Source organism: Pseudoliparis swirei, chromosome 18 (assembly GCF_029220125.1).
Source record: "Pseudoliparis swirei isolate HS2019 ecotype Mariana Trench chromosome 18, NWPU_hadal_v1, whole genome shotgun sequence".
Classification (NCBI taxonomy): Eukaryota; Metazoa; Chordata; class Actinopteri; order Perciformes; family Liparidae; genus Pseudoliparis; species Pseudoliparis swirei.
In genome coordinates this window covers 20650810-20672157 of record NC_079405.1, presented here as the reverse complement: position 1 = coordinate 20672157, position 21348 = coordinate 20650810, and the positions used below count along the sequence as shown (strand labels likewise).

At 44.2% G+C, this 21348-nt stretch overlaps 1 protein-coding gene across 2 annotated transcripts in view; it reads right to left on the bottom strand.

Annotated features, from left to right (window-relative positions):
* Nucleotides 1-21095, bottom strand: part of plxnb1b (plexin b1b) — a 92655-nt gene extending 71560 nt beyond the window's left edge. For both annotated transcript variants that reach the window (XM_056436979.1, XM_056436980.1), the window contains exon 1: nucleotides 20713-21095. The gene's annotated coding sequence lies outside the window, so the exon portion shown is untranslated. The remainder of the gene's footprint in view (nucleotides 1-20712) is intronic.
* Between the last annotated feature and the right edge of the window lie 253 nt (nucleotides 21096-21348).

Genomic DNA, 21348 nt, shown 5'->3' with positions numbered 1-21348 from the left:
GCAGTCGCACCACAGCAGCCGAGCGCGCTCTCACTTTAAGGGGGCGACTTGAATCCGGATGCATTTGAGCCTTAATGGCTCCCTTTGTGGCCGTGAAAAGGGACTGTGCCCATTTCGGCCAGGCTTCCCATTGTAGGAAATGTACAGTGACTCAACTGGTGACGTGACGTGTTCGCTCGCCATTGCCAAAACCAGTGAATCACGAGCCAAAAAAGACAGGCAAACATCCTTCCCCCTCCCCACAGACTAGACGGAGGGATATCCCACCCAGGAGTCCTCTCAAACATGTCCACGGCCCCAAATAGACATGGACCTTTTGACAGCGGCGAGAGGGAATGGACTCAAATCACGTCAGGTCAGATTAACATGGGAAAGAAAAAAATCCCTGCCACAGCCCAGTAGAGGCATTTTTTATATAAACAGGAGACGCAACTTTCAAAGCGTCACAGAAAGGATTCCTGTGTGAAAACAGACTTAAAAAAGATTTTCTTTTCCAGACATAAAGTGCTCAAATTAGTGAGAGCTTTGACCCTCCACTTGGCGGTGCTAAACGGCACATGTTTTACGGGCTTCTTCATTCTGACGATTCAGCAGAGCTAGAACATGCGCACATCCTTAAAAAATAACATCTCTTCGCAGGAGGAAATGACACAGCGTTACCAAGACCAACACTGCCACCATTCCTGAGGTCCTTAAGCTGTCGGCCTTAAAACTACCAAAGACAGTGTGCTCTGTAATTAAATACCAGAAATCTCATCGTTTTCCCCTAGCTGTTCCTTGGAAAATATACACAGGGTCTAAATACAACTCCTGCCCTGCCCTCTCAGGCTTGTTGGTACAGGGCTGATGCCATCATGATTAGTTCCTCAACCCACATCTGGTCATTCAACCTCAGAATGAACAGAGGTTATAGCGACCAGAGAGAAAAGGCAGAAAAGGCAGCGTTGGTGTTAAACTGAAACTGAAATAGCGTTGCGGTTGAATTCCTTCGAGCCAGAGCCAAATGTGTCACTGCATCCAAAACTGCAAAAACCTCTTTAAGAAGTTATCTTTTAACTTTACAGTGAAATAATGAGGCTGGACATCCGTCTCTAAGCCTCAATGAGACAGAGGATGAGCACTTCTCAGCGGCAGCTTGGTTATTAACTCTAATTGTGTTCTCACACTGAACATGACGAGCGGCGCGCTGCCTGTGGCCATTGCATTCATTTGCAGTGCCATGTTTTCTAATGGCTCGAACGGATAAGCGCATCATCGTAATCGGACAACACAGGGCATGTGTGCCAATTCCCCAAACTCGTGGTAGCCATGATTGATTTTCTTTTCAGGTCGGGACACACACACACGGGTCATCAGCTACGCCTCCATCTGCCTACTTTAATTCCCACTGCTTTTTTACCGAGTGACAAATACATTCCTGAACGAAGAAAGAGAGCTTGAGATGTTTTAATAATCTCTTATCTATACAACGCAGTCACTCGCCTTCATTGTGTGTGTGTAGAGGAATTCAAACTAAAAGCCTCAAATCTATTTCCACATGCAAGCCTGGAACACTGTTCTATTCACTGTACCTGAGGGGTTCGGCTCTTTGAATCATTGTCTGTTAAAACTGGCCTAGAAGCTAAATGTGTTTCAATGCATTAACAACTAAATGGATTATTACTACTTTTGGGAATACAAAGTATCACCGAAGTGACAACAACAAAAAAATCAAAAAGATTTGGCAGCACACGCACACACACACATAAAGAGGTCAAAGTTGGAGCAGGAAGTCGGTCTGTTAACTGTGATGGATGGATGTTTGTAAATGGGTCATACTTCACTGGTTGCCTTCATTTTGTGTGATTGGCATGTTTAACATCTTTTTGGCAATGACTTTGTGAGAACAATATTATTTTTACCAATGGAAATGGCGGCCACTACTACACCGAGACTAAGGGCCTTTGCCAGTCATCCGCTAGAAACCTTACACACGGTTTGACACGTTTCATTATTCTATTAGGTACACAAGATTGCAATACAAGACTAAATGTAATTCATAAATAATGAATGAACTCAATTAGCAAGAAGATATCAGTTAGCTGCCTCGAGCACAACCACTACTTTCTACTCCTTCACACATCCTTTGGTATGCATCTTTAAATTCTGCCTCTGTTCTTTGCTTTGAGCTATGTTTGTGTCACGTCTTAGTCTGCTGACATTTGCTAATTAGAACTAAACTATAGTTTAGCTGAGGCCGATGGGAATTTTTTTGATTTTGCAGATATATGGTTGGGAACCAAAACAACTGGACAGATCAAAATGATATGGCAATTTTAATGAACAGTTTTACAATTTATCCGGAAAGAGACCATGAATCTGTTTGCCATGATCCATCTACCGGTTGTTGAGACGGTCAACTCCAAACCACACACAGATCAACCTCCTGGTGGCGCTAGAGGAAGAGATAGGGGATCACCAAATTGCATGCATGGTCAATCCTCCAATAGTCGTTAAAATATTTTGCCATCTAAAAAAAGACCCAACCTCCAATAAAGCGTGTTGTCATAATTTAACAATTGAACATTTTTAAATCCAGGAGGGTTGTAACAGAGCAACACTTGTAGCCCTTTCGGACCGACCGTGACACAGGTTAATCCCGCACTGAATGGGTCAAGGCACATCGCCTGACCGGCTTTGCGACATTTGTGCTGCCGCTGAACAATATTTCACTTTGGCGAGCAGGTTTTAGTTTTTGAAATAAGATTGGAATATATTCAGGTTCAAACATTTGAGTGACTTCCAGACTTATAAAAGAGAGCGTGTGGAAAAAGCTGAAGCTAAAACTGCATTGGCTATTTCTGAGATTCATTTTGTGTAACTGGATGTTCTAACTGCAGTTGCAGGCAAGGGATTTACCTGCGACAGCAGTGTCATGTGACTGACTTAAATGTGGTTTGAACGTGTATTAAGGGGGCATCAGTGAAAAGAGAAACTCCTTATGAACACTGACACACATCTGCAGAGATGCAAAGTCAAAGTCTACACCAGAGTCAATCTGATTTAGATGCCTCGTTGCTCGCAGCCACCAATAATTAGACCGCAAATGGTGTTCCTCAAATTCGCGCAGAGCAAGGATTACCGTAAGTGTAAACTTGATTTTAGTTTTCAGAGGACGGTCAATAATGAATCGGATATGCAGCAGCGGCATCAGAGTCCCGGGGGCAATCAATAAGGATATCCCGCACCGACGCTGTGCCAAACCCATGAAGCCTACAGTATTTAGTGCAGTGGGCCAGACTTCTTACACAAAATCAGACAGAGATTTCTGGTATTTAATTTTAGGATTTAAAAAACAAAAGGGATTCCCTTTTTTTATTTTTATGTGGCAAACCATAATGAGAAAACTGTTCCTGTGCTGTAAACCCACACACAGATGACATCTTAATCCGTCACATTTGGAGAAACAGAGCCGGGCCGACGCCTAGTTTACGATAGGGCGCGGTTGATTAATTGTAATTTTCTTGAAAATTATAGTGAAAAGATTACATTAATTGTTTCCACTGTACTCCATCAGCAGTGGCAGCCAACACTCCCATGGGAGTTCAACATTTAAAATGTCATGAAATGCCAGTCACACAAGCACAGCCAAAGCTGTGTTGTAAGAACTTGAGGCTCCACACGTTCTAAAGAATAAGGCTGGTAATCGCTACTCTTGTGTGTAACCCTGCCATAGAGCTTCATTATGGTCCAAACTATTAAAAAACAGTCAATTAGACACCCTGTTGCACTGAGTGACATTCTCCTTAATTACTATCAACATGGGCATATGATTGAAGATCATGCGAGAGGATCAAAAGCGCCACAGCATCTTCTAAATGGACCTTGAGGTGAGTGTTTTGTCAAACAGCCACTATTGTTTACTTCAACTCTTTTCCAGATAGATCGTCCAGCTGCTGTAAGTATTACTCCACAGCTGGAAATGGTCCCCAAGAAATACCCTTGCCCTCCTGTTCGACGAACGATTTGCATGCGTTTTTAATACGTTACAAACCTCACTGGTTTGTCCGTGCTAGGCTACTGTAGCAACGTGGTGGACTCCATGAAGAGGACCAGCTGAGCTAACGAAAACCCAACAGGTGGTTCTACAATAAGAAAAAAAATTGTTTTGAATATGACATAACATTCATGTCATGTTACATTGCGAGTGCTTGTGATACGGAACGTATCGACGGTGGTTTTAGACCGAGCAACTAAACATCAAAGGTGTGTGTGAGTGAGTTTTTTTGTTTGTTGCTTCACCGGTTACTCGTGAAAGAGACGACCCACACATTCAGTGTTCTAAAAGTACCATCTGATTACATTACAGATATAATGATCAAATATCAATAAATAACGACACAACTTCAACAAGTATTTCTCATTGAAAACGAGAAAAATAGCATTTCAGGATGTTCCACTTCATACGAAAAGACTAAGAATAACAGGAGGAGCGTATGTGTGCGGTCAGATCATGGTTCTCTTTCTTAGATTACTCGTTTGCGTAGTCGTCCACACCTGAAATCTGATGTTCCCCACAAGGCGAATGCACGCGGGAACTGCACATTTCATGTCACAGCAGCGAGGGAAATGGCTTTGATTTTAAACTAACGCATCTCTATAAAACTGCTCAAGGATTTCACACATCTAAGTCCCTTCAAAGATTTGAAGAGCAAATCAAAATCCAGCAGAGATAAGAATCCTGCAGCATCACTAATGAATACAAGACCTGAATGAGCGCGTCGCCTTTTGATTGCCTTCTATACAGGACATCGGGTCATGGGGTCGCTTTAGTAATCTGTTTGTTGCCCATGATCAATAGGCAGCAGACTGAATATGTGTCATCATCAATAAAGGCCTGGGGAGGGTTGGGTCGCTATGGTGACATCAGTATGGTATAGAGTAAGTCGCCAATTGGCTTGTGTGATTTGGAGGGAAAACTTTATTTAAAATCTCACAGCAGGGGTTCCTGAAGATTTCAAGTTTTAGAATAGAAGCTTTTCATATTTACATTTATTATGCTGATTGGTATGTCTACATGGCTGAATAGTCTGATTCATTCATTAATAAAAACTTGGAAACTACAGACCATCTCGAGTTCAGCTTGATGAAGATGGAAAGCTTTCAATGTGGTTTCACCACAACCGGTCCCACTGGTTTCCCACGGTCTCAGATATCATGTCATAGTTCATATTTCCTCTGGAAGTGTGATGTAATGAGGGGAGAGATCTAAAAACATTTCCGCTGCTTTAGTCGAAATAGATCTGCCGTGTGTTCAGAAACACTCCAGCCTTTGTCCACAGGGAGCGCCTAAATAGACACAAAATCAAAGATCCTTGTAGTTGCTTTCAAATATTTTGGCTTAACCCCCGATGCAGGAGAATAAGTGGCACCAAAACCATCGCCCCGTGTGACTGGATAGAAGTGTATTTTTTGATGCGATTGTGTCATTGTCCTGCTACTGAAATCCACTCCGACTGGACCCCATTGGGCCAGCTGTGCTGAACATATATATACGGGACAGACTCCTTATGCATGTGTGGCATAGAATGTGTGTGTTTTCCTGGAACGTATGAATATAAAATGAGGACGGAAACACGAAGTTCATTTTTTTTTTAAACAATTTTTGGATTGTTGTGAGAGGGGCAAAACAGTCTGCATTGAGCCGTTCTGGTCATTTGCATTGAGCCGTTCTGGTCATTTATGGCTGATCTTCTCACGACTGTTTGACTGACGTGCATTTTCTACTATGACTCGCTACCTTCAACCTAAGCGGAGGTCTAATAAACCCTAAATAACTGATCGCCTGTGTTGGTGTGCAGGCCTTTAGCGGTTTGCAGAAACACAACAATAAGAGGCGTATTCAGAGTAACAAACACATTCATCCTTAATCCAAGCCATCATATGAAAGGAAAATGATTGCACACAGCAAAACTAGAAAAGTTCTCATCCATAATGCCCTCTGAGCTGGAACAGCCCTGTACAAAACTAAGATAACAAGAGGCAATGTGCAGGTGACAAACGTGAGCTCATAACGGTTAAAGCATGTGATAATTAACAATCAGTCTCCAGCTGCTCCAGTGGTCATGGAAACAATTTCTAAATGTGTTTCTGTAAAACGCAGCAATAATGTTAAACAGTAGGAGTAGTTAGAGCTGTGAAATGTTTACTGCTCCATCGCTGATCATCGTTCCTGCTGAGTAACGCATGAGGTAAACCACCAACACTTTACGGCCCGACTCTTTGAGTACACAAAGACAAACCAAGTAAGCCAAATACATTTTAAGGATGCAAAACTGATTTTATTTTTATTTCAGACAATTATGGTATTTTTTTTAATTTCGTTTGTCCGTTCAGGGCTACTCTAGAAACATGGCGGTGCAACATGGCGCACGACGTGAAGACGGCCTGCTGATTCTTTTTAGGCGATTATACAAGATTGAAAACTTTTTTTTAAAGCTTTTAATGCAACAATATGTATTTAAACCTTCTCAATATGTTGTGACCAGTCTTATTTTATCAGAAGGATGCCTGCAGGTCCTGGGACATGGGCTGTGTTGACGTTTCAATGGAAAGAATGTTAATGGTCGACGGCCTGAGAGTCTACTGATTATCTATAGACAGGACAGAGAAGAGAAATAAAAACTGAATAAAGATGCTGATAAAAGTCCATTATTGAAACAAATAAATACAAATAAAAGGAATACATTTATGATTAAATGCATTTTCATCAACTAGACTGTTCCAGTCAAACAGAAAGTAGATCAGGTAACGCATGAAATAGTGATCTTTGCAGAACATTCCTCCATCATTACTGACATGACACCAGTGGCGTGCCGTGGGCCTGGGGCCTGGGCCTTCAGTGAGGTCCTACACAGTCCCACCCGAATTAATCCACCTCTCATTACATCATTATGATGCCATAGCTCTAGACACGATACAGGTAGACAGAGACGCAGTATAACCAGGCGTTGCGTCACCTTGAAATTGACATTTCTCTTCAGAGAATTGCAGGGGAAGAGTACAATACAGTAGGCTACAGTTCAACTAATAGGCAAGAACATAGTCGAGTGCAACAGAGTTATATTAATATTCGTCTTCTAACCATTTCTGGTCCACAAACTTTTAGCTTTAAGTCCAACTTTTTTTTACAGTGTGTTCACTAAACAGCGCATTGTCACCAGAGCAGTTTCACCGTGATGATGAAGATGAAAGTTCCTGTTTACCCAAACACATGACACAATTAATGAGTCTTTTCAATATGTCCCTCTTGTTCTTCACCCATTCATTGTGCAGCTCCGTTGCCCTGCCGCTTGTTCGTTGATCTGTAGATCCGCTCCGTGTCCCCAAAAGTTTTCAAAGCACCGATGCTTGTAGGTGCCGAGCCGTACTTTGGTGTCTCGTTGCTGCCTTGGTTAGACAACTCAAGTTTGCAAAGCCAGTGTGGCTCCAAACACCAAATCGATCACTTGCAAATAATAGGCATTCCCAGCAGTCCAGTGTGCAGAGCTTCTCGGAGTCTGAGCCATCGGTAGCGCTCGTCGTTGGAACTTTGAAAGTGGCGAGCGAGCCCCTGTCCCGCCTGTAGCGTCGGCGTCGGTCTTAAAGTTCGTCTTGAGAATGGCGTTATAATTATATCCTCGACCAAATCGATATCTTCTCCTCCTTCCGCCATTGTGGGTTGAAAAAACAGTTTAGTAGTACGCGAATTAATTCGTTTATCAAATTCAGTTTCCTAGTTCTGAGGTTCTGCATTTACCTGCCCATAGGCCCCGCCTCTCAATATTGGTAATCCGCCTGCTAGCTGCTCCTGTGCCGTTTCCGGGGCCAGCTAGCTGGCCTACAGGAGCCAACTCTAAAGCTGATTGGTTGACACAAAATTTTCATTCCCATTCACTTTAAGCTACCAGCGCCCGCAATGTTGATTCTGCAGGCCTAAGGGCAGATTTTAGCCCCCTGGCAACACACGATGGCTGAATATGATTGGATAAAAGATCTAAGATAAAGACCAGCCCTCCAAATCTCAACCTGGGGCTGGAAGCAGTGCAACCAAGAGGAACGCTATGAAATTAAGAGAATAACTCTTACTCTGGGAAATAATTGGATACATATTTGTGGGAAAATATATTTAGAAAAAAATATATATTCTGATGATGTTTAGGCCAGCAGAGAAGGCCTTGCTGGCCCTGACGGCCCGCCACTGCATGACACATTGTTTACAATGGCTTTGTTTCAAAAGACCTTTTAGGGAAAGTCAGTGTTTTTGATTGAATACATTCTTTACAGTGTAAAAGGTTGGGAGGGTGACTGACTGGAATGCATGGTTTAGATTGACACCGTGATAATGAACCTGAATATCTCACCTACATGTCAAACATTACACGGCTACACTAGTGCGATTAAGAATGAACCCACAGAATATCAGGCCAAGACTGAAAGAGATTCAGACTTTCTAGGTTGAGCTTTATACATTCACATCCATGCACATGTGTGGTCTTCACAACATCATTTGAAATGCTAAAATGAGATGAGATGAGAAATTGGAACAAAGCAGCAGCAAACAGCAGCTGACCCGCATGCCAATCAGCTTGTTGGGTGAGCCTCAGGTCACGTCACTAACCAGGTGTGGCTAAAGTTTTCCGGGCAGAATTTGCTCTTGTGGAATTCCGTTCTGCATTATGAGCATCATCTCCATACCATGTCCCCGGGTAAGAATACACCAACCGTTGCACAGACAATCGTTCTTTGTGCCTTCCAACTACACCTTTCTTTTAACCATTACCACTACGTTACCATCTAATTGAGATTTTAATTAATTTACTACATGAATACACAGACGGACAGCGTTGATATTTACTGGATTCCTGGTGGGGAATGGTCTTCGCCCCCTGCTCTGCGTCCCTGCAGGACGGGTGGCCCTTTGCCGTGGCTCCACACTCGCCAGGTGAGCGGCACGAAGGGAAGCCGTTCGTCGGCCTGTGCTGCAGCGCCACGGAGCCGGTTGGGAACCAGCAGAGTTCCACTCTGGTGGCACGACATGACCGGGCGTTGTCACTCCACTGGACGTGGGCGGCTCCGACCAAAAAGGTGCTTTGCCCCGTAAACATTCATTTTTCACTGACAGAAAACCACTTTTCTTTTTCCCCTCGTTATGATTTCCATGTGATCATGGCAGCAGCCTCAGGAAGCCAGCCAGAAAGAAGACTGGCTCCAACAAGGCAAAGTGGCATGGGAGTAAAGGAGAACAAGACAAACAAAGTAACGTTAGCCTACCGTAGTTTTTAAATGTTTTCCATCATGTCGATTAAAAGACGTACAATGACGGCAGGCTACTTGAGCACTATATATTTGAAGAATTGTACCAGCATTTGTAAAGGAATGATTGTGTCCCAAGCATGTTGGTCCATATAAGTGGGCAATGTAACAAAGATCAGTTGAAGTAGTTTCTACTGAGCCGAATGGCTGTTTGAGTTACATGAACTTGGGGGAGGTTGGGCGACCAACACAACAAGGCATATACCCCCCCCCCCGAGTGCTCCATAACCCTGGAAACAGAGGCCTGGTTCATTTGCAGCCAGATTATAGATACTGAGGGTGAGCGGGTGGAAAAGATTATTCCTAGTAAGCAAGAAAAAAAGAAAAAGTTAAACTCTCCCATTAATAACAGGAAGAGAGCGATATGTATGAAAGCGGCCTCAAGGCTCATTGGGATACACACAGAAGTCTAGTATGTTGTGAGCTTTTACGTTACAACTTTCACACCGCACCGTGTGTGCAGACGCACGGCGCGTACTCCGGACTGGGAATTAGTTCTGGTTTTATTCGCCAGGATTACAGTACAGTAAACGGGGAACGGAACCAACATTTTAAGATCGGCTTAAGGAATGTCTAAATCAAAGTCTCGTAAATCCAGCACAGTCGGCGCAACAGTACTGCGACACTGTGCTCAGCTTACCAGCGAGTGGCAAAGGTTGCCTGGGAACACTGTGGGCTCACGGGGCGCTCACATGGGCACACCAACACTCACACACGCAGTTGCATATTCATGCAAACATTTCAACCGGAGCCTGAGTACCTCTGTGCTGTTCAAAGCTTCGGAGGGGAAAGAGAAAAGGTCCCGTTGAGGGAGCATTGTGTCAATGCAAGGATAACAGAGCCCTGTGACCCCTGACCCCAGTGGGGGTGTGAACCAACAGGAAATGCTACATGATAGGCAGGTTGTTATAAAATACTGCTCTGCCAACAATTACTGGCTTTTCTGACGTGAACACTTGCTGCTTTTCTCCATTTCATCCAACTGCAGGCTGAACACTTTTGGTTGAACCAATCTTTTTTCCAATGCGTCCAACCGTTTTTTGAAATGATAAAATAAACTTATGTTTGACTAGTTCAAACGTTTGAGCATTAGCATATTGTGATAGGGATGTGTTATTGCTTATATGAAGTTAAATAAATGACTGTATTCATGTATCTTTTCAACGAGTGCAAAATACTTTTTAACGGTTGCAATTCTAGATAATTTCTTGTAGTTTTTGCTCTTACTTTGACGAGTACGTAACCAACTGTGGGCTGGGAAAAATGTATGGCGATTGATTATGAGCCCATGTAAAGCCTACTTTCTCATTTCAAAAAGGCATAGCATCTCTTGATATCCACCTTGCATACCTGAAGTTAGGTACGGTCGTTTCAGATATTGTTCTGTCCCAGTGGACTCCACCAGCAGCCGGCCAAGGGCCTGAACTTTTAGCCCGCTTGTCCAGCGCTCGTCTTTGGCTTTCCCATAGCAACCCCCCTTTTCCCAGGACACAGGGTCCCTCCCCCAAGGGCGTTTAAAGGGAGTTAGGGGAGGGGTGAGTCGATTTAGGGTGAGCTGTCTTGAGAAAAAGGGCGTTTCTAAGGAAACTAAGCGCTCACTGTTCTCGAGAGCTTTCATGGTTGCCACTTGGCAACAGTCAGCTGTCGGTATTTCCAAACGCTGCTGTTCACGCTTGCCTGCGTGTCACGAAAATCCACACACACACACACACAACGAGGTGAGACAGAAAGGCTAGTCACCACAGCAGATGCCTCTTGTACCCTTTCCTCGGGAGTCAAAAGGCAAAAACTAGCTTGCCTGACGTCATGTAAATGATATTCAATTTCAAGCGTGTTCCATTGTCCATTAGTTTCAAATCATAATCCCAGATGAATGGCCACCTGTCTGAATGCGGCCATGCGATGCAAAGAACAATTTGGCCGGCGCAAAAGCGATTTCACACCGCTTACCAGACCCTGCCCACAAATCTCCCAAGTTTTAAAATAAACACGCTCCAACAAACCCTTTGAGAGATATTTAAGATAACTTCCGAAATAGTTTTTTGGATGCCGAAGTCTGGACGCTCGAGGTTATCTCCCATATGGTGGACGCTCCCTTTCCCGCCACACCCACTCACCTGTCCTTCCTCTGAGGAGACAGAGAAGGAGTCTGCAGTAAACACCAGCTGTTCTACAACTGACACAGGGGTAGGAGATGCTCTCATCCTCCTCACCCCCTCCCCCTCTCCGTGAGGTATGCCGACACCTCTCTAACCCCCACTTTCTCCACAAACCCTCTGGTTGGCTGGTCTTTTCAGCCTCCTCTTCGACAAAAGAAACAAAAAGGTTGCAGGGCCACTTTCCCTCTTTACCCCCCTGCGGAGACAAGAGGAAGGGGGTACAAGACCTGCAGACCACCCCTTCCGTGGCTGCAGAGACCCAGCTCAGCAACAAGTGTCCACAAGCTAAATTATTTCACCAAGACCTGCCAGGAACATGCCTGGCAGCATCTCTGTGGAGGATGTAGAGGAACGTGCAGGTGCAGACAGTTATTGCGGGCGCAGTCCAGTCCAAAGAGAATAGAAAAGTGGGCGCGAAAATTCATTCATGGTGTGTTCATGTACTTCTAAAGCGGGGAGAACAAGTTGGAGTTTTAGACCTTGAGAGATGAAATGTGTTTATGGAGTAGGGCTATTTTGTCAGCTTTTCCCTTGGAGGCATTTTCCAGTGTTGGGCTTTGCGACGAGGTCACACAGTCCTCTCCACTAACATGGAGCCATTGTTTAGGGTTCATTTCCATTGCTCTCCGTCCTAATTGAGATGGGTAGCCTTTTTAAAAAAATGATGACGCCAGTAGCAAAACGTAAACCCTAAAAGTGATAACAGTGCCAAAAGAGTACTTTATTTGATACCCACCATGTGATAGAAGCTGTGTGTGTGTGTGTGTGTGGTAAAAGTGATATTGTTCTCAGCAAGTCATTGCCAAAAAGATGTTAAACAAGCTAATCACACAAACTAAGCTTGAAACGAAGGCAACCAGTGAAAGTATGACCCTATACAAACATCCATCCATCAGTTAACAGACCGACTTCCTGCTCCAACTTTGACCTCTTTATGTGTGTGTGTATGTGTGTCTCCCCTTTGGCTGGCTAAATGACGCCGAGCAGCGCTCATACAGCGCACACCGCTGTTCCCGACCCACGGTGGCGGGACTGCATCGCGATCGCGTGCCGACACCCGGCTCAATGCCCAGGAGGTGATACTTATGCAACTTTCAGCTAAACTTTCAGGGGTTGGTGGCACAACTGTTGCTCTCGTCTAGCTCGAGCAGAGTTTCTATTTCAGCTACACTAAATATATTTGAGATGTCGACAAATCGAAACATTTAGGAACACCAAATGATATTTTTCCCCATTTTCTGACATATTGTGCAACAACCTATCAATTACCTGAGAAGATAATCAACAGATGCACGGCAATGAAAATCATCATTAGCTGCATCTTTAATATGTATATTAAGACTACAATAACATGACAGTGGACCTAAATACATTTTAAGTGGCTACTTCGCTGTGACCACCAAGCCAAGTGCAGAATCTACTTCTTACATGACATTACCTAATTGTGTGTGCATTGTGTGTTTAAAGTGAGGGGCCATTCGGATCACATTTAGATTGGACTGCCTTAACCTACAGCTTGAGGGTAGAGAAACTGATGTCTTCCTGTGAAGGACATTATAAATACAGAAAGATGTGTGCATGTTTGTGTGCGTGTTCATCGCTCCCTCCACCCTCACCTGCCCCAGGTGGAGGTCTCATCTTCTCACGGCGAGCGCGGTGACAAAGCTCCTCTCATACCCGTCACCCTACCTCGGCAGCCGGGCCCCTTTCTCCGAGGGTCTTCGACAAAACAGGCTGCTTCAGCACCGCAGACGGATAGGAAATGATACGGCAGCACGGGTATGCATGAATGCCGGCACGGGGGAATACTGACAGAAACGAGAGCTTCGAGAGAAAAAAAAAGTGTCACGTGTTGAGCTCGAAGGGACGAATTGTGGAAAGGAAGGTCGGTGTGCAATTGCAAGAAAGGGCGATGTGTGGAGGTTGTGGAGGGTAGAGAGCGAGAAAAAGGACGTGCGGCTTTCTGTTTATCTGTGTTCTACACAGGGTCATATATGTTCGGAGACATTTTCATCACTGTTTTTAAATCACTGACTATTGAGGCCATGTGGATTTGGGAGTATAATTTGTGTGAATAATTTGGGAGTATAATTTAGGTGAATAAGTAGCCGTGACTCAAAAGAATCACAAATGAGATCTGTAGCTAATTCCGAATGATCCACTGCGAGTTGGGAACAAATGGAATGAGTTATGAGGTTTGTACAGAGCGTTATCTTGAGCTTCAACTCACTGTTGGCGAGGAACAGAAGTGACTTTTTGGCTTGTTTTTTGCCAAACACGATCCCTGGGAGTCATAGTTAAATCCTCTCTGTACGTTTGCTCTCAGGGTTGTACCCCTGTAGACTGTTACTCAAAGGACACAACTGTGCATCGTTTGTACTAATTAGCTTTAAAAGTCTTACAACTGTCACGCGCCGAAAGCTCAAATTATACTTTCCAAATATGTGTAGCCGCGGGTCGACTCAGGCCGCTGTTACACTTTGCTTGTCAATGCGACTTTTGTGCATCCACCGGATCAGAACTTATGTGTCCACATGCGACACTTCAATATAACCTGAAGCCTGATCAGATATATATTGTGGTCAAAAGAAGCAGCTGTAAAATGGTGTAGAAATTCTGCACAATAAAAGCTCACATTATTTTTGCTGCTTACTCAATCCTCCCTACAGTCTTAGTAGGATGAAGGAAACCTACATTTGATAAATTGTCTGGATTGTGGCCACGTGCCGTCCACACCTCACTGAGATCTGAACACATCCATGTTTGGAATCACAGCACAATGCAGAAAATGAAGAAGACTTTTACTTTCTGGACACTCAGAATAACTCCTTCCTCTTAGTTTCCTCGTTCACCACACCAACACCTTTTTTATTCTACATTCCTGTTTCCTCTCCCACATTCCCGTCACTTCTATTGCGTCACATTAGGACTAGATACTTTTCCACAAAATCTTTCAATATCAATGGCAACACGATATACAAGTTCCAGTTCTCCGATACTTTCCTACAAAACTCATTTCATTCCTCAAAAAGAGCCAAAGATCTCAAGCGATTCATCTCAACACAAACCGCAACACAAGGATTTAGTAGAGTCCAATATACTTTTCCTACGTTTTTTTACTCCTCGTGTTCCGGTAAATGTTTGAAATCCTTCAAGTGGCGTGTCAATGATATTAGTGCGTAAATGAGTTATTCTGAGTAAGTAAACCATCACATCACGTGTACTCCTGCTTTAACACTGACCTTAAGTAAACACACGCTTTATTCATGGCGGAACTATTGTCACACACACGCACACAGTTAATAATTCACACTCGTACAGCGCACTTCACTTGCTGCTTCAAAGAGATTTCAACACCCAAATCTATTTTACAATCCACAGCACTGCATTTTTCTGGGTCTCCATTTACATATCTGAATACTGAACAGCCTTCCCGGTCTAATTGAACCCTCAGAGAATCCTCAGGAGCGTTAACACTCTTCACGTTATCAAAGAAAATCCCCCCCAGCCCAAAAACATGAAGGCTTTGCTGAATCATTTAACAGACACAGCAGGTCACTGGAGCGTCATCCTGCACGACTTAAGATTTAAAATGTTCAGCGTAAGCAATATGCAGGGAGATCCGAGTGGCCAGGCACCTCCCGATACCAGCCTACCGGTAGCAGACAGGAGAGAAACCATCTTATTTTCAGCCTGAAACTCTACATCAATATGCAACAAGAAAATTCTAAATCAACCCCTTTGGGTTTTGTTTTGACTTTTATCTCAATGTTTGTGTGCATAATAAGTCACGGAATTTGAACACAATACAGAACAAATGTTCACATCATTGACAACTAGAACGGGCACTCGGTAGAGCGCATACCTTCGCATATCACAAGATTGGGCATTGAATTATGAACATTCTGGCATTAGTTGCATGTCAATTGGATAGAAATTGACCGCACTATGGTAAAAAGAAGATTTTGACCTTTTCATGACCTTGACCTTTGACCCGATTGATCCCAAAACATAATCAAATGGTCCCCGGATAATAACCAATCATCCCACCAAATTGCATGCGATTCGGTTTAATACTTTTTGAGTTATGCGAGTAACACGCATACAAATAAATAAATACACGGCGGTCAAAACATAACCTTCCGCATTTTCAATGCGAAGGTAATAAGCAACCCTTTGAGTTGCATACTGCACTCTCCTCAGATGAGGCTATATTTAAAGCCTGCTATCTTAAGGTGTCCTACAGCGTGCTGGTGGGATCTAGGGGAGGGGCACCTCGTATCGGATTCGGTGCCCGTCTTTTATCCCTCTGCTCAGGGGTTTGCACCACCAGCATATTGTCCCTAATCTTGGTGCATCTGTTGGCTTACAAAGTCGCATTAAACAGCCAGAGCGCTCTGATAAGGTTACTGACTTAATGCTCAGTGACATAATTAAATTGAGTATTTAATCTGGTCAAAAGGATAGGAGCCCTCGACCCCCTGCCGGGTAAGCACAGCGCTCACATGTCGAGTCTCGGCCGCCATCCAAATAAATCGTACTTTGACCCCCTTTAGAGTGATCGCGCTCTCCAACGGGCGAGATCAAAACTGAAGCGCAGAGAATGTTCCCTGTATAGATTTCCTGCCGAGTTCGCCTGTTTTTTTCTGGTCCAAATTAATCCCTTCAGGAAGTGGAATGCATTAAGCTTTGGAGATATGAGGTTGTGGATGCTGTGGTATGCTGTATAAGTGGATGGAACTCATACAAACTGTCTTCCGAAATATGCTTTCACTGTAGGTTAAGGCCTTTACACACCGAGGGACGAATGAACGAGGCGTAAATACGTAGGGCTTTTATTGTGAAAAGCTTATAATGCAGGAATCTGGTGTCGTTGGCTTTGCTGAAGATCCCAGGTATAATAAAATGTTGCCATCTTTAATTTGCCGAGGTTCAAGCCGTCAGTGTGCTTCATCAGCACTGCTTATCTGATGTAATGGCTTGGGAAACCCTCTCGAACAATGCCTGGGGGGGGATCTGACATTCATGGACACTTCACAGAGTTGGCCATCCATCAAGGCATGAGGTCGGCCCTCAAGTTCTCCCTCAAGCCCTCTTTTTCCATTCATTACATACTTATTTCTGTCACTTATCGCATCTAAATTCAATTCAAATCATTTGATATAGCCCAAAAACACAAATGAGCCATCAGAGGGCTTTACAATCTGTACAGGCACAACATCCTGTCCTGGAAGCTTATCGGTACAGAAAAAACTTGTTAACGTAAAAAAAAAAAAAAAAAAAAGAGTTAACATTGAGAAAAAAAAAATGAAGAAACCTTCGGGAAATGCAATGCTACAAAGACTATGAAAATATGCAAGTTATCCCCATATTTAAACAACCTCAATGTCTCCTCTCTATACGATGGCCGGCTTTCCTTTCCACCCTGACTTCCAATGTTTGGAACAGCTATAAAACACTTACATTCCATCTCTGCCGGATTATAAACAGAGCCTGAATCCTGCGAGTGTCTTTTTCACATCCGACTTGGCACCTTGCAACGACAGCTCGTCTGTCCTGGCTGCAATCATCACACATACTTAATCAACAGCCAGGCTGATGATGACCATCGCCGCCAGACACATTTCATCAGACCCTCTGTCTGTCCTTGACGTCTCGCCACCTCTTCATTACCAGAGGAACTGCACAAATGACGCGGCTGAGCGAGACAAGTGTCGGGAGTGTCCTCCCAGACAACGCTCAGAATCAGAATCAGAAACAGTTTTATTGCCAGGAATGTTTACACAAACGAGGAATTTTTTTTGGTGGAAGGTGCAACATTTGGACATGACAAACAAACAACAATCAACACGACAGAAAGACAACAAGTAATGTGAAAGTGTTTGGGTGTGTGCTTCAAGTGGTGTGTTTTAGTTAAAAGTGTATGTTACGCGTGGCGTGTGTTTAAGTTAAAGTGCATGCAAATAAAGTGGCATGTGTGTGGAGGAGGCCTCAAGTTAAAGTGCATGTTAAAGTGACGTGTGTGGAGGAGGGAAGAAGAAGGAGGAGGGAGGAGGAGTGGGAGGAGGAGGAAGAGGAAGGAGCGGGAAGAAGGAGGAGAGAGGAAGGTGGAAGAAGAGGTGGTAGTCCTGGGGGTGACAGTCAGTCAGTCCGGGTTCCATTGATGAGCCCGACTGCCGACGGGAAAAAACTTTTGGTGTGGCGGGTGGTCTTTGTCATGATAGACCGCAGCCTCCTCCCCGAGGGGAGGGACTCGAACAGGGAGTGTCCAGGGTGGGAGGGGTCAGCGACAATCTTTCTGGCCCGCTTCAGTGACCTGGAAGTGAACAGGACCTGGAGGGAAGGCAGATTGCAGCCGATAACCCTCGCCCTCACTTCAGCTGATGATGACAGCTGACTCCAGTTTGTATCGAGGATGTTTGTTTGTTTTGGGGGGGGGTGTGGGGGTTGAAAGATTTTGACACCGTGTGCTTCCTGCAGTTCCTCCAGCTGCCCAGCACAGAACACACAAGCAGTCGACACCCAGCCCCCTTTCGACCTTTCGACCCCTGGCACCTTGACTGTGGCAGAAAATGTGTGAGGAGGGAGTCTTGTTTATAGGAGAGGCACTTTACCACCTCTGGTGGCACAAATCACATCTGTTGTTAGGCTCAATGCAGACGTTGGGAAGGGTGGCGGCTGCTCATTGGTCAAGTGAAATTAATTATTTTTAGTTCAATGTGTTTAAAACTTTAAAAGTTTCTGCTTAAAAAGGGGTAAATCTGCCAAATTTGATGTGGATGTCCAATCAGTCGATGGTAATTGAAGCAATAAAGTCCTCCTTGAGTGCTACAATGACCCTGAAGAGCGTACTTCTCCTTCTAGCGGACTCGTGCAGACGTGTACCAGGATGTCCCCTGGCCATATCCTCTTGGCCTCCAATAAAAACGTCCGAATAGAATCTGTCCAAAAACTTAACTGCATCTTGTGCTCCCCTTACTACCAAGATAAATCCAAGCTGAATCGGGCCGTAGCTCTGCCTACAACTACATCAATGTCACGTTAATGAGCATGCTGGATGCAGGAATAACAACAGATCTTGCAGCTGGACATCCACATAAAAAGGGGGCATATTTTCCCGTAACTTCCGTTCACCGTTTGTTATTTCACAAACACAACACAATAGAAGAATATTATCAAATGCACCTGAAATTTTTAAATGTTTAAAGTTTTTTTAAACCTAAATGATTGAAACATCAAATAGTCTCCTTTATTGATCTGGCACTCTTTCCAAATTCAATTTAATTCCATCTCAGGTCAGCGCAGGTCAAGCCTTTAAAAAAAGGGCAAATGTGCTCGCCATAATGACGCCATTTACACGCAGGGCAAAAGGTCATTTAAGCAGACAGCTCTGGGTCCTGGTGTCTGACTTTATGCAGGTACGAGAAGAAGAGCGTGCTGGCTACTGGTTCTGCATGGGGGTTGGGGGGGCTATGAAAACATGTGCCCCACTTAAAATGCTCTCTAATGGCACTCATAATCTGACACGAAGCACAACTTAAATTTGAGGAAGCCATGGAAAGCTTTACTACTTGTCACACTGGACTATTTGTCCACCATGCAGCCTAACGTTACTTTAGTGCTCGAACACGGGATCATTTGGTTGGGTGAAAAACACAACAAACCATGTTACAATGCTTAAAATTTGTGAGGGCGAAAAAAATTGCCCACTTTTTTAAATAACGGAATACCAAAAAATTGCAAATCTTAGGTATTAACTTGTAAAGGGCTGACTTTTTTATTATTATAACTGAACAGGAAAAAGATGTGAGAAACCTGAATATGAGTATTCATTTAGAAGTTACGCATAACACACCCTAGACCTAGGAGCCACAATGTCTCCTGGCACATCCTAATACTCCTAATGATACCAACAATCTAAAATAAATGAGCATTCATCATCATCATCAGGCGGGGATATTCACTCTCATTTCCCAGTTTATACTAAGCCACCAATTCTGTTATGAGGCAATAGGAGCAGATGGCTGGTTTAAGAAGGCACCAAACTGTGGGAGGAGACCATCACCCATGGGACCCAATAACACAAAAGGTCACACACACTCACTGGCAGCCCCTGTGATGGAGCACCAACTATGACACTTGTAACCAAGCGTGAACAGTCAAATATGTTAAAATAACATGAAGACCTGCATCTGACCCTTTGATCTTAAGGACCTCCATTATCATTTGCGGTTCAATGCCGTTTAATTTGTATATGAAAGTGGAAATTGTGATGGGGAGATTATTAAGTATCTTACGCTTTTCCTGAAAGAACAATCCTCCTTCATTGCAATACAAATTTCGGCTCATACCAATCCTGCAGAATGCAAGTCGTTTCACGCACAATATTGACCCCCACTGATTGGCTGATGCACGCTGTGTTCAAACGCGCACATATCCAGTCAACAGAAAATCAGTGAAAAAGACGACAGATTCTTTTTTTGGTGTATATGGATAAACATAATCATTCAACCGCAGTGTAAAATGCAAGACATGTGATACGACTTAACAGAACTCAATTGTCAATTTGGCACACATATTAAGGCATATTTAGATATTTAAAGTCGGAGAGACCTGTTCATCGCACAACCATCATTCCCCTAGTGCACCGAGGTGGCTGTCGGAACGAATCCTTTTTTGTAACATTCTTTGTTTTGGACCGGGATGTAGAGTTGCCGTGAACGCAACACCAAGGTTGGTTGGTAACCTGGCGGCTGCTGTGCCTGTACATTAAATCAATGCCAGCGTTTTCAGTCACTTTTTTTCTTTTTAGATACCGTTAAATGGCGGTCACACACACACACCTCTGAGGAAATGTTGAGCGCTGACACTCGCGCCTCGGAGCGACGCCGCCTCGAGGGTGTTGGATAAGTTAGCCAACTCAGCTTTGGGCGCTTCGGAAGGCTAACTTGGCTTTAGCAAACGTATAAGGCGTCACGAGAGACAATAAAGTCGGCACGAGTTCAAGCACGCACACGTTCATTGGGAAAAGTTGCTCCAAGTACCGTCGGGACTACATTGATATCTCTGCTCACACGAACGAGGCTTCATCATTCAGATGGATACGGGAGGGAAAGAAACTTATGCAATTTGGACTTTCACGGAGCAAAATAACAAGAGTGTATAATGTGTTTCGCCGAGGCGGACTAACGATAGTTACACCGCCCAGACTGCCACTCACCTTGCCCCGGGGACCACTCTCCAGTCACTTGCTCTCAGCGCTGGGTTACTCCTCGTTGTGGCGAAGCGAACACGTTGTCGCTGGTTTCATTGAGCGTATCCCATTTGTCTGCGACCGGTGCTAGAAAACGTTATGCAGACCAATCCTACAGGACCGATATCGTGATTTTCACAAATCCCATTGTCGCTCAGTCAAGGCGTGCAAATGTCCTCTCGTGCATCAAACTTTCACTAGTTTACACACCTGACGCCTGAGTAAGAGGAGGGACACCAGACAGCGCGCTTAGTCCATGCAGTGAAAAGTGATACTTGGTAATGTTTCTTTTCCTCTGCCTGGTTTTACTCGGCAGGTTTCGTCCCCCTCATGTAGCCGGTGAGTGGTGGTGTTGGGAATGGTTCAGTGCTGCGCTCAGCGCCCAGCACTCCAAGAGGTTTGGCAAAGAGAGTTATTGTGCTGCCTTCAAGGGCTCCTCGTTTTTCATAAATTCCTACTAGAAAGTAAAGTAGGGACTGTGCTCATTGAGAATAACAAGTTTAATTTGTGGTGCATAACGGGGGAAATAACCCCCTGTTAAAACAGTCATCAAAAGCACATATCTAGCACTCTCTGCTAACTAAACGAAAGGAGACATTATTC